This window comes from Danio rerio, chromosome 8, assembly GCF_052040795.2.
Source record: "Danio rerio strain M-AB ecotype USA chromosome 8, GRCz13ab, whole genome shotgun sequence".
Classification (NCBI taxonomy): domain Eukaryota; kingdom Metazoa; phylum Chordata; class Actinopteri; order Cypriniformes; family Danionidae; genus Danio; species Danio rerio.
In genome coordinates this window covers 29,132,501-29,144,786 of record NC_141028.1, presented here as the reverse complement: position 1 = coordinate 29,144,786, position 12,286 = coordinate 29,132,501, and the positions used below count along the sequence as shown (strand labels likewise).

The 12,286-nt window shown below is 41.4% G+C and overlaps 1 long non-coding RNA gene across 2 annotated transcripts; it reads left to right on the top strand.

Moving 5' to 3' along the window:
- Positions 1-5,889: 5,889 nt before the first annotated feature.
- LOC108191033 (uncharacterized) lies at positions 5,890-8,936 on the top strand. 2 transcript variants are annotated; one of them, XR_015497361.1, is made up of 5 exons: positions 5,890-5,968; positions 6,676-6,859; positions 7,000-7,130; positions 8,245-8,294; positions 8,425-8,936. It is a non-coding gene; the product is annotated as an uncharacterized LOC108191033 (long non-coding RNA). The 2 variants fall into 2 exon arrangements; XR_015497360.1 differs by lacking the exons at positions 8,245-8,294; positions 8,425-8,936 and having other exon boundaries at positions 7,000-7,487.
- The last annotated feature ends 3,350 nt before the right edge of the window (positions 8,937-12,286 follow it).

Genomic DNA, 12,286 nt, shown 5'->3' with positions numbered 1-12,286 from the left:
TGCACAGTAACTGCGCGAGCAGGCTCACTGGGGAAAACACAAGTTGCGCATGCCCCGAGGCCAGCTGTGGGGCAGTGCCCATGACAGCTGAACAGACTCGGGGTGGAGTTGCGTACGGTTGGGCTTGCCCGGCATGTGAACAGCACGCAGCAACTTAAGCCACGTGTGACTCCAGAGGAGCAGACAGCGTGCAAGCTGAGACATGCGGCGGGAGCGCACACCCCCCATGGGGTAGATATACGTTCCCGTCGCCGTGCTGTCCGTCCTGACCAGCACCTGTTGCCCCCTCAGCGCCAGCGCAAAGTGAGAAACACTGTCAACAGCTCTAGGCAGTTGATATGCCAATGCAGCTGGGTTCCCTTCAGCAAGTCTGCAGCAGCATGCCCGCAACACACGGCCCCCCAACCCGTACTGGAAGCATGCCTGGACGCCTAACCCAGGGGCACTCTGGCCCATAGGAAACAGGGGTCCCTCCAGGGGGTGGGGGCGCAGTGACACAGCGGAGAGGAGACACTCGGTGTGTGCCCGTGTGCCATGTACGTCTGGGGACCCGATCGTGAAGCCAATGCCGTGGTGGTCTCATATGGAGCAATCCGAGTGGCGAGGTCGCGGCCACGGATGCCATATCCATGGATGCTCTCGTGAGAGGCACGCCTTTATGGTGATCGAGTCCAGCTCCAACCCGAGAAAGGAGGGGCTCTGCACAGAGTGGGCTAAAATCAGCCAAATGAGAATTGAGCATGCGGACGCCCGCAAGCCGAGGGGGCGCGCGGGCGTCCTCCGCAAGCTTGGTGACAACCCCGCAGAGACAGAGAGCCCGAAGGGGAGAACCTTGTACTGTCATACTTGATCTTCAAACGCAGACCGCAGGAAGTATGGAAACTTGCAGATACGCGTCCATCAGATCTATTGCTGCAAACCAATCCCGAGGACGAATGTATCGGTTGATGCGCTTCTGCGTAAGCATTTCGAAGCGCAGCCTGTGACGGCAGCAGTTCAAAATGCGCAGATCTAGGACTGGCCGTAACTCATGGCTCTTTTTGGGCATGATAAAGTACGGGCTGTAAAACCCGCTCTCCATCTCGGCTGGAGGGGCCGGCTCGATTGCATCCTTCGCCAAGAGGACAGCAATCTCCACTCGCTAGACATGGACAGACGCAGGACTGAGCCTGGTGAAATACACACCAGTGAACTTGGGAAGCCGTTTTGCGAACTGTATCGCATAGCTGTGTCTGTTCGTATGGATGAGCCATTGCGACGGGCTGGCCCGCACTAACCAGGCAGGCAGAGCCCCCGCAAGTGAACCCGCCCGCATGATTGCTGACATGCCAGCGGTGAGGCAGCGTGGAGTGGGTGGGCTTGCCCAGGGAGCGCTGGGGTCCCGCGGGAGAGCAAGTGGCGAGAGACTCGCTCTGGTCTCGCAACCCAAACTCCGGAGGAGGGGCTGCGAGAGGGAGAGAAAAGAGACCGTTCTCTCACGCTCTGTGAGCCATTGGCAAAATGCACTGTTCCTGTGAGCTGGAAAGCATAGCGGTTTTTTTTTTTTGTCCCATTTTATTTTTTGTCCAGTTTTTTTTTTTGTCCCGTTTTTTTTTTTTTTTTTGCCGATAAATGTAGAGCCCCACCCTTCAGTGGGGAAAGAGCAAATTCCCTCCTCTCCGGATGGCTCGTCTCAGGGATGCTTCGCGGTCCGTTTACCGGACTTAGCGGCACCCTGGGGCGGGGGGTGCTGATTGCCTAAGAGATGCTCGGCGCAGCCGCTTGGCCGGAGGCACAGGTGGGGCGGCGGAGCAAAAGCTACAGACGAGCGCCCTCAGGGAAAAGCAGTGTATGTGGATGGCTCGGTGGGACGGAGCAGTCTTACGATCCCGCCATTAGATTATAACCCATCGCCTCCGACTGCTCCATCACCGGCGTGAACTCCTGGGCGAGTTCACTGACGGTGTCACCGAACAGGCCAGCCCGGGATATGGGTGAGTTAAGAAAGCAAACTTTGTCAACATCACACACATCACCAGATTTAGCCTGAGGTGGCGTTCCTGGCCACTAAAGTGGTCAACGTCCTTCCCGGGGTGCGGAGCTTGTGCCCAGTCCTGGGTCAGAACCATCCTCGCCGCCGCTGGGCCAGCGCCTGCGCTTGGTAGTGCTGGTAGGTGGCCATAGCATGCAAGGTGAGGGTGGAGGCGCACGCAGCACACTGCGTAAGCCTACTGTGCGCATCAAAGAAGAAAGTTTTTTACACCCCTCTAGTCGGTACGGCCGTGGGGCTGGGGGATAAACCATCACCAGAGCCACGGCCGAAGCAGCCTGGGGAAGCACGACCACAAAGTCTGCTTCTAGATTCGACACCGCGCTCATCAACCCGGAGGGAGGAGTGGGCTTGAATCCTCATCAGAAATTGACAGCCCACCCTCCAAGTATGGTGAGGATGGAAGCGCACACAGATCGGGCAGAAAAAAGTGCCCTCAAAACTGCATGAGCTTACTGTGCACGTCCAGGAAGAAGGGGATGGAAGGCTTTGAATCCTCAACATAACACCATCTAGTAGGTCCGGTCGCGGGGCTGGGAGATAAACCATCACCAGGCCCATGGCAGAAGCAGCCTGGGAAAGCACGGCCATCATGCCTGCCTTTTAGATGCCAACGCCATGCTCTCCACCCCGGAGGGAGTGAGCGAGCGGGTTCGCATCATTATCAGACAATGACAGCCCATCCTCCGATGCAGCGATGGACATCTGATCCTCGGTGTCATCAAGTGAGAGAGCGACCATCCAAAGTGGGAGCGCTACTCTCACCTGAGGCTTGGATGGAGCGCGTGGAAGAGCGAGAGGTCTGCAGTCTGAAGGCGGCAGATTTACTCCCACTGAAATCCTCAGATCTGCCTGAATGCCATTCGCAGCGCAGGGGACAACTGGGGTGGGTCACTCTTTTGCAAGAGCGAGCCGCGATCTTAAATGCGCAGCAGACATGACATCAAAGAGACGGCATGCACTGCCTGCGAGCACAGAATTAACATGCTGGACCCCCAGACATGAAACGCAGTGCTCATGTCCATCATCCGGGGATAGGAAACCACCGCATCCAGAAACCCACAATCGGAGCAACATCTTATGGAGGTACCAATATGGACCATTCAAGTACAAATGTGTACCACCCGAGTGACAGCTCGTGTACCTTTATTTCTGAGAATGTTGAGAACAATGTCAGATGGCATTTAGAGCATTTTTGCATTTAAACTCTTTATATTTAAAATAGTTGTCAAGCAAATATTTCTCAATTTTGTGCTAAAATAACAACATCTAATACTTAAAAAGATATAAAACCTATACAGATGAAAACAAAACACACACACAAAACAAAATCATTGAATAACAAAGTTCAAAAGCTCTAAAAGCACACAATATTCATCTATTAAACAACTGCTATATTATTTTTCCTTATATTTACTGGATATTATGACCCCTTTGAATGTATAAAGTGTGCTCAAACAGGTGCTCAGGCCTAATGATGGAACATTTTACAAAGACATTACTCAATGCTTCATAAATCAATGAGTGGCCAAGATGAGCCATTTACTGCAATCAGAATCTATTCATACTGAGTATTTGCACTGACGAAGGTTAAACCAATTAATTACAGCTAGTGAACTCTACATCATGTCTTTTATGAAAGGCTATGGAGAACCGCAGTCTCAATTACAGTTTGTTTGTGAGGGTGTCAGATGTGTGTGACCTGTTGTCTGCTGAGTGATCATTACATTTTTTCTCTCTCTCTCATCTCTGTAATGGAGATGTGAAATTCACTCAAATGTGCCTGTTTTCCTGCAGCTGCCACAGCTCCATTTATACACTACCCAGTCCTTGGCAATTAAAGGGACAGGTCAGGTGAACAAAATGTGATGTACTCGCTTTATGGTTTTCTTATTTCTGTGGAAAAAAAATATATAATTAGGTCTACAGAAAAACCTATTTGTCCCTTTTTGTTTCACTTTTTCACATTTCTGAAAATTTACTTTTTAAACATTTTATCATGCTTAATTCCTATTCAAAAATGTGAATTTGCATAATTGGAATTTTTATAAATATACAGTGTATAATTTGTGAATTGCAAAGTCCAAGAATAGATCAGGGTAATGGATCCGGCATGTTATCCAAGGATGGAGAGGTGTAGCGCACGAAAGTAGAGACTGAGGGTAGTTGGCGGTGTATGGCGGAGGGCTGTCATAGACGAAGTGATGAAGTGTAGGCAAAATCTGAAATTTAGTGGGGTGAAAAGAATGAGTTCTACACACGCTGGATTCAAACTGAGTTCATGCTCGAACGTCTCAAAACATGTTGCCATGCGCTTTACGAACTATGCCGTCCACTATGAACTAACTACACTACAAAATTTTACACCTATAGATCGCACTATTTCTTTTTTAATCTGCTCAGTGCAATGTTTAGCCCCAACTGTGTTTACCGCATCAGCTAAACTTTCCCACTCTATTTTTTTCTTTTGTTATTAATTCCAGAGGACAAACTTGCAAATAACACAGTTTTTCTCAGGTCTACCTCCGAAAGCAGCACCTCCTAATCACATTCTGTTCAAAGTTTCTCTTTTTGCTTGCGGTCAGTTTCACGTTCGTTCGGATGTACAAAGAGAATATGCATGTGATTCGGCGTACGCAGTCTTACATACATTTGAATTTGTCACTGCGTACGCACATTTACAGCTTTGTGGGTACAAGATGTTTCAGTATGATTTCAAAGCAAGTCTTCGTACATGAGGCCCCAGATCTGGCGTGTTCTGGCACAAATTAAGCATATATATATATATATATATATATATATATATATATATATATATATATATATATATATATATATATCTTACAAACTATTTTATAAACAATTTTACTCTTGTTTATTTTTTCTAAATTCTATTTAAAAATATAAAAACAAAAAATATTGTAAACTTTTCTACAGAATATATTTTTAATATAAGATTAATTTTTGCAATACTCATTTGTTCATGTTGTTATTAGTAGTAATAATAATATTGGTGTTGAAACATTTTATTCTAGTTCATAATATTTTGGGATTAATGTTAATGATGTATAGTAGTTTTATTTACCGTCATTTTGTCAATTTAATGTGTCTTTGATGAATAAACAAATGGAATATGAAAAAATATCAAAGAGGTGGTCCACTACAACATCATAGTAAACTTTAGTTCATGTGCAATGTACACAATATCTCTAAATGTAATACGCTCAAAGTTCAATGTAAAGGGAGACATTGGCTTTTACAGAGTTAGCTAGCAAAGCCTACAGCAAACGAAGTTTGGGGACTACAAAAAAATTAATCTGGGCTAGTGAGATCACAGGGACTTCCGGTTACACGCATTCACCATACGCATACACCCTGCGCATCCAAGGGGCATGGCCAGAGGCGCTATAATGTTATAGCAGAGAAATGCTGTCCAAATGCTGCTATTTCCACAGAGCTTCTTTTGTTTCTGTATTTGGGCTTCCAAAGGACATGGCACAATAAGAGAAGTCCTTACAATTTAATTTTAATTATGTTCCAGAGAATTATAAAAAGAGTATAGCGCTTACATTTGAGAAAGGACAGCGTCCAGAATCTACCTCAGTTCGGTGCTGGATTCGGCTAAAAAAAAAAAAGAAGGAGCAGCTCCAACCATAATACCAGAATGTAACCCTAGTGAAATTGTTAAATAATTATTTATAATATTATTTAGAGCAGTATAATCATATTATTATTATATCTACAAGTCTTTATAAATATAATAAACAAAACAAAATTCATGTATACAAATGTAGTTTGAGGTAAAATAACAACCAATCGTAGGAGCGGGTTGTTAGCTCCGCCCCTTCCAGCTTTCCGGCAGAGAGAGACAGAGCAGAGACGAGACCGGTTGGCAGAACAATAGAGAGGAGCAAACTTGAACAAAAAGATTAAAATACGGTATGTTACGATTCCTAAACAGTTTAAAAGTGAATGTAGTTGTACTAAATCAAGTTGTACCTGCAAAATAGTTGTTATTTAGCGTGTTAGTGTGTTTAAGAGTGTGTTGAAGTCAGACCGCATGTTGCATTGCGTTTACAGTGCGCTGACGCCATTTTGCAATCACGTGTGTGTTAGAAGGCCATAGAGTGATACAGGCTGTTTCTCAATATGCGTTCTTCAGCGATCTTGCGTCCTCGTGTTCTCGTGCGACGTCATCATCAGCTGCCTAAGTTCAGTTCCAATACTCAAGACCACAAGTACGGAGGACGCGTGAAACTTCCCGGATGTGTTCTGATATAGAGGACGCAACGATGCAGACTTGAGCACCGAACTCGCTCTGGAAGTCCCAGAAGTCATTGCTGGGGGAAGCACTGTATTTTATTTAGATTTATTATTAAAGTTCAGAGATTTAACTTATTTACCTCAGAAGTTTCCCTAAATGAAACGGCAAATATAAACATTACCATGGACATCTTAATAAAGGAATAAACACATTAAGGGTGTTTGTTTGCTGAAATTCGTATTGAAAACTGTTTTATTTATATTGTGCAACATATATTTATAATGTTTTTATGCATAGTATATATTTTGAAAAGAGGAAAAACAATAAATCGTTGTATGAAGGCTGTAATGTTTAAATAATTTACCATTTAAAACACGTGAAGGTCACGTGACAATCAGGAAGAACGTTGCATCTCAATTCTCAAAGGACGCATTCTCTGCCCTCACGGTCTCCTGAGTTCGTTCTTCCGAGGAGACACCTGGCAAGATCGGTCTTCACAAGAACGCAAGTCCGATCTCTGCGTTCTTGGAATTGAGAAACAGCCACAGACATCGCGAATTTGACAGGTATTCTATTATATTAGCTCATTTTATGGTATACATGTGTGTGTATGTGTTTTATTTGTTCCACGTGTTGTATATTTTGTATGTTTTTGAAATTATTTTAAACATATTAAACTTATTTTTATATTCTGGTCTGTGATCAGGCCAGGTTTTTTTTCTGAGGACATTTTCCCAGTTTCCCTGGATTCCTTCGTATTGATGGCGAGCCTCCCACGTCGACCTGGAAAATTGTGAAGTACACACATTACAATTTATCCTCATTGCACCGGATAAAGTAAGAATTTGCCAAAAAGTTAATTCCTTTATTGGACTGCGATTTTTTTTAATACAGCTGTAAGGACTAATTTTCATGAAGGAAAAAAAAACAGAACTTTATCTGAATTTAACTGATTTTACCAATTTCAGAGTGAACAACGACACTGATTTATTTGTGTTATTTTATGGTTTCTTTTGTTTTCACTTGAATTCATTTATTGTGATTTGTGTTTGATTTATGACAATTGTAAAGTGGGTGCACCCTGGGGATTGTGTATAAATAGTTATGTTACTGATGTAAGTATTTTTTACTAAGAAAAATACGAAAAAGAAAAAATTCATACACTCTAAAGTAAAATTATTGTTGTATTTAAAACATTCCGTTTGTGTCTGGTTATTACTCAGTTTACCCCCACCTCCTTTTACTTACCTTGTAGTCTTCTGGTTTTATTGTCTGGTCCAATAATAAATAAATATAGTACACCTGTTACAAGAAGCTGTGGGTTGAGAGCCAAACCTGTAATCAGGGGCGTAGCAACCGGGGGGACGGGGGGGTATGTCACCCTCACTTTTAGAGACAGACCATTTAGAAATAGGTGATTAAGAATGTAAACGTTTGGATTTCATACAACTGCCCCACCCCCCCCCCCCAACACACACACCCCACACACACTTTTAAAATGTCCACTACGCCCCTGCCTGTAAGTTTTTTTTTTCATTTGTTAAAATTGATCTATTACATGCATAGTGTCAAGCATTAACGCTATGTTGTAGCAAGAACGTAAACAAGGGGAAAAGCTGTTTAGCACTGTTAACAATTAAGCTATAAATTCATATTTATTTGTCAAACCCTTGTAAACACCCACTGTCTTCACCAGCACATGCAGTGTCTGTCTATACAGCCGCTTTCCCTGCATTCTACATCTCAAATAACAAGCTTACAAAAGAAATGTTAACTTTTCATTTTACTTATTACATGCTTTTAACCAGAATATATATTTCCAACATCGTGAAGGAAAGCTAAGCTAAAGCGTTAGTGTTGACTTATAATCTTTAATTTGGTAATATTAAGTATGATATTGGTGTTTATCCTTATTTAAGCCATGTAATTGAAACAGGATTATTTTGTTTAGGGGGGAGAAGAGAGTTTTAAGGGTCCAGAGTGTGATGGAAAGAAAACATAGTGAGTGTTGTACAACTTTATTGAATTCAAGTGTTTGAGAATGTATTTTCATATTTCCTTAAAGATGTTATGTTCAAAATGTCATGTGTTTACAAAGATTTTATTGTATTTTGTTCTTCATGATTTGCAGAGGAAAAAGTCATTTGCAGCTGTTAATGCTGTGTGTGTATTTATCATTGAGAGCTGACGAGCTGTAAGTCATTTAATTCATTATATTTGAATTCTAATGAACACTTATTCACTGATTTAAAACTGAGTTTTAAACGTTGTTTAATTGTAGGAGAATATTTGTAAAATGTTCACATGGCAACATCTCATTCAATGTATTTTGTAATTGTAAAGTGAGAGATTCTATTCAATCTGACTTTGATGGTGAATGACTTAAACTTGGTTGTTTGTTTTCTCAGCGTGACTGCTGCTACCGTTGTTTATGTACTATTTCAGTTTTGAAAAGTTATTATCAGTCATTGTAATTACAAGAAAGAAAAGAGTACAACACATTTGGATATAAAAAGTCAAATTTATTGTTTTCAGTGGCTGTACACAATCATTAACTTTGCTATTAAAATTGTCCAAAATTTGCATACTTAACGCTGCACTGTTCCAAGTGCAGTCTGGAATAAAAGTCCCCAATATTTTCAATCCTGTGTCCGGTGTCATTACACATTTAATTACCGGGCTACATATATATATATTTATATGAAAGACTTGTCAGATTTTATTTTAGAGATCAGGCGTGAGGTTTAGCTGTGTCCTCTAAAATTTATGTCTAATTAAGGCTACTGACATTATTTACACAGCTAAGGCGCAGCATGTGCTATTAGAGGTGTGGCGCTTTTCCTGGCGATGTGGAGCTGATCCACAAATCACAGCACGTTCAGAAAAACTAGGAAATATGACAGTCGTTTTCGTGTTAGCTGAGTAGCAGTATATAATTAACGTAAGGTATTTGAAAAAATAGCATGAAGCATGAACACATTGCTTTGCATTGTAAAAAAAACACAACCAAGCCTTAAAAATACAATATGGACCACAACTTTAAGCAGCATGACTGTTTTATAACATTAATATTAATCAGAGATGTTTATTGAGCATTAAATCAGCAAATAAGGAACATTTCTGAAGAATCATAAGACACTGAAAGCTGGCATAACGATGCTGAAACTCCATCTTAAAATATAAAACAATTACTTTCAATTGTGATATTATTTCACAATACCGCTGTTATACTTGATGTTTGCTGTTTAAAAAGTAAATCTTCATTTCATCTCATTTGAAAAGGAGAATTCTAATGAGACAATCTGGTATTATCGGTCGGGCACCAATGACTCCATATGACTGTCTTGAGTTTATAATGATGATGATCATCATGATAATAACCTTTCATAAATATCACAAATTCAACAACGCATACACATATTGAAATGAGCTGTATTTCGACTTATCACTTCTCAGAGCAGTTTTTCATTATATTCAGGGAGAGTATGAGAGGTGAAGCTGAGGTTACTTCTACGGTTAATTCCGCTGTAAATTTCCTGAAAGTGGAACGTAAAATCGCAGAGAGACTCGGCCTCTGATCCTCAGCTCCAAATGAGAAAAAATCACTTCTCTAAGAGTCACATTATTAAACAGCACTGGTATAGAAGACTTAAAGTGGTTTTCTGTGCTATTACGGAGTTATTTAGCTCCCATCTGAAATAACCAATTCATAGCAACGTGACTAATCAGGATAACAAATCTTTCTTAATGTCACATAATAATATGCTGATGGGAAAACATGACTTCTGTTCAGAAGAGACATAAAGGTTTCCACATATTTATTTATTGTTTATTCTTTTGTGTTATGAATTTATTTCTTTATTTTTGACAGACAAAATTATTGAGGTTATTGTGCGAAAAAAGCTAATGCTAAATTGTTTTGTGAACTGTCAGAAATTTGTGTATTAAGGATTTTCTCAGCCTGGCAGCTCTGAACAAAGTCAAAAATTAACAGCTTTAAAAAAGTCCATTAACAAGCTTAATGAGCTTAACAAGGGCCTCTGTGGTTGAATTCCAACATGTGGAGACTTAAAACCTGTTTTCAGAAACAGGATTATTTAGAAACATTAGTCTAGAAGGAGCAGGGATGAGCAAACCTAAAATTACTTAATAAAGTGAATCTCTCTGTTGCAAAAGTAATGGATTTAGACCACAAGGTTGAACTTTGGTTCCCAAATTCACCCCCAGGGAGCTCATGTACGAAGACTTGCGTTGAAATCTTACTAAAACATTGCGTACACACATAAAGTACGCAGTAAAAATTCATATGTATGAAACTGCGTACGCAGAATGACACGTATATTCTCTTTGTACATCAGAATGAACGTGAAACTGAGTGCAACATGCACGAGCGCAAAACCTCCCTGCCTCCTCCCTCATATAAATATGGTAATGACTCCACTTTGGCAAAACCCAAAAGCAATGGCAAAAGCAAGCAAAAAGAGAAACTTTGAACAGAATGTGATTTGGAAGTGCTGCTTTCGGAGGTAGACAGGAGAAAAATTGTGTTATTTGCAAGTTTGTCCTCCGGAATTAATAACGAAAGAAAAAAAATAGAGTGGGAGAGTTATGCTGATGCGGTGTAAAATTTTGTGGTGTCTTTAGCATTGTGAGTGGGGTAGCTCGTAAGACGCATAGGAGTATGTTTTGACACATTCGAGCATGAACTCAATTTGAACCCAGCGTCTGACAAATTCATTCTTCTTTTTTCCCCCGCTACATATCAGATTTTGCCTACTCTTCATCACGAGGAAGACAAGTAGGAATCATTAATAAGTGTGTGCATCATTTTTTTTTTTACACATTTATTGAATGGAAAGGCTTCTGATTCACGTATGCGAATTCATCTTCACATGGCGCATTTATAGCAATGTGCATGCAGTTGATCGCTCTAATTATATTGGGAAAACCGGTGATCGCTGCAAGTTGCGCTTTAATGTTTGGCTGGTCAACGTTATGGTATGGAAACCTTATATAACTGCTAGACGTGCGGATGGACCATACAGCTACCATTGCATGGCTCAAAGATACTTTGTAGTGTGCAATTTAACACTGCCTCTAGGAGTTGCCAGTGGAAATAAAACAAACATGAAACAAGAAATGCACGTACACCAGGCATAAAGTTGGCGTGGACCAGCACATATTCCCATGTTTTATTTCATTGTTAGTAAATCAAAACCTGAGCGTGAAACCTGGGGTACGCAAAGTTTTTGTGCGTACACAGTGTTGATACATTAGGCCCCAGATAACTGTAAGGACTCACCTGGAATTTAAACGTGGGCGCTCTCGTGGCAAGAGCAAGTATCATACTCCTAGACCAGCAAACCACTATGCAAATAATGTTTTATGTGGTAATACTATCTGCTGACAAAGTGGAATTCTTCAAAAAATGTTTTTATAAAAAGCCATAATGCCCGGTAAAGCACAAGACACCTGGAAGGGCTCGTGAACCCTTTGGATTGATTTGAACCCAGGACCTCTGCCACTCAAAGCAAGAATCATACCCCTAGACCAATGAGCCATCAATGCAGCAGTTTTACATGGCAACACTATCTGCTGACAAACCGGCATTCCTTAATGAAACACCAAACAACTGCAAAGGGTCACCCAGAATTTAAACCTGGGAGTGCTCACTGCATGAGCAAGTACCAAAGTCCTAGACTAGCAAGTCACTATGCAAGGAAAGTTTTATTTGGCAATACTATCTACTGACAAACTAGAATTTTTTGAAAGACAATTTTTGAAAGCTGTAATGCCCTGTAAAACACTAGATATCTGCAAGGGCTCGTCCGGGATTTGGAACCAGGACCTGTCACACCCTAAGCAAGAATCATAGCCCTAGACCAACAAGCCGCTGTAAAACAGCAACTTTTATATGGCAGCACTATCGCATTCCCTCATAAAACACCAGAAAACTGTTAGGGCTCACCTGGAATTCCAACCTGAGAGCTCTC